Source organism: Myotis davidii, unplaced genomic scaffold (genome assembly GCF_000327345.1).
Source record: "Myotis davidii unplaced genomic scaffold, ASM32734v1 scaffold566, whole genome shotgun sequence".
Lineage (NCBI taxonomy): Eukaryota > Metazoa > Chordata > Mammalia > Chiroptera > Vespertilionidae > Myotis > Myotis davidii.
The window spans coordinates 289,243-291,036 of record NW_006296617.1 but is presented as its reverse complement, the minus strand read 5'-3'; the positions used below and the strand labels follow the sequence as shown (position 1 = coordinate 291,036).

The window sequence follows — 1,794 nt, the reverse complement described above, 5'->3', positions numbered from 1 at the left end:
AATGCCAGCCTGATCTATAACTTTAAGCGGGGAGGGCATTACCGCTGTGTAGGGGAAGAGGCAGGGCACCCGGAGTGCAACATGACAGGGAGCTATTTTGGAGAGAGGGTGGGAGCAGGGATGGGGTGAGCGAAGTTTCTGAATGAAGCCAGGGAATGAGGCAGAAGGAGATGCGGGGGACACATGCTCCTGAGGTGGGAACATGCCAGGCGTGTTCAGGGGACAGCGAGGCCAGTGTGGCTAGTGCAGTGAGCAAGGGGGCGATTAGTAGGAGGCATGACAGGGGCATGTGGGCAATTCTGATTGGTTTGTTAGCCGCCCCTGATGCTGCACAAACTCGCCTGCTTTTCTGGGTTTGGCTCAAAGATGACGCCACCCTGAGCAGCTCTGCACACCCAGAGCAGGAGCCCAAAGTGGACTGTCTTGTTGCCTTTCTTGCCATAAACAAGCCCAGATGGGGGCTTCCGTTCTCGGTGGGGGGAGGAGGGGGATGGGGCCCAGGAGAGCAGTCACCGGAGTGGGAAGCAGGGGGGAGGGGGTGTCTGCAACAGAGCTGGCCGGTCTTGCTGCCTTAAATAGGCAGCGCTGGGCGCCTGCCCTCCCTGCCCCTCCTCCCTCTTCCCCTCCCTCCCACCGCCCAGACAAGCCGCTTTTGTCTGAGGGTCAACCGTCAGCGCCGGCTGCTGCCACCTCTGGCCTCACCCAGACCCTGTGGGACTCTTCCCGGCTCTGGCCCCATTTCCCCGAAATGGTGTTAAGTTCTAGTGTCTTAGAGACCCCAACGGGTGTCGGTTCAGGCCCTGCCCTCACCCGCAGTCCCTGCCACACTCCCCTCAAAGCGTTTTCACCGTCATTTCTTCACACCTGATAGGAAATGGTCCCTTCCTGCAGTAAGAAGGGGCCAGGGTAGACTCCACAGACATTCCTTATGGGGGTGAGGAGCGGTGGGTGGACACTGGGGGCTTGTGGGTGGGGAGGGAGCAAGAGCAGGTCCCAGGGGTTAAAGGAACCACTGAGGCCAGGAAGGCCTTGCCGCTAGGCATGGGGGTTCTTTCCGAAGTGAGGAGCAAAACATATGAGTCATCGCCCGCCAGTTTATCCTTGAGAGGGAAGGGGTCAGTGTGCACCAGAAAGGACTCAGGAAACTTGCAAAAGAACTTTCTATCGGTGGCGAAGGGGCAGTAGGAGGAGAGGAGAGCATCTGAGAAGAAAAGGTCAAGGATGGGAGAAGGCGGACCAATGGCTAGGGGATCTGCTAGGTCCTGGACCCCAACTTTTAGCAATGAAGTGCCTCTAAAGCAAGAAGAACTGAAGTAAGACTCAAGGAGGGACATTCTAATAGGGGTCAAGAGGCCATGAGCACAGACGGAAGAAGGCAGCGGGGAGGGATGGGACCTAGAAGGGAGTGAGGTGGCTGCAGCGAGGACTGGGTTTAGCCGGAAGGACTTCCTCATGGATAAAGGGGCAGAGATCTTTGAAGGGGATCCTGGGACTCCGGTCCTGCTTTTACCCTTTTGAAGTCAGAGCCTTGTGGTCAAGGTGAAACTCTGCCTGTGAACTCCTGGAATAGGGGACCGGGACGGGCAGAGGCCTTGGGGGTGCCTTCTGACCACCCTGCTCTTGCCACGCCTTCAGGAGGCCTTGCCTGGACTCATCTGGGACCTGGGCCAGCAGCTGGGAGACCTGAGCTTGGAACAGGAAAGTGGGCGCAGCTCAGGTGAGCATGGGTCAAGGGAGCAGGGACCGCTGGGATACCCCAGTGTTTTCCACTGTCCCCCCCTCTCTCTGGCTCCC

The 1,794-nt window shown here is 58.4% G+C and overlaps 1 long non-coding RNA gene across 1 annotated transcript in view; it reads left to right on the top strand.

Moving 5' to 3' along the window:
* Nucleotides 1–1,485: 1,485 nt before the first annotated feature.
* LOC107184408 overlaps nt 1,486–1,794 on the top strand; it is a 1,682-nt gene continuing 1,373 nt past the window's right edge. Inside the window, exon 1 of the long non-coding RNA XR_001515240.1 lies at nt 1,486–1,717. This is a non-coding gene — a long non-coding RNA (uncharacterized LOC107184408). The remainder of the gene's footprint in view (nt 1,718–1,794) is intronic.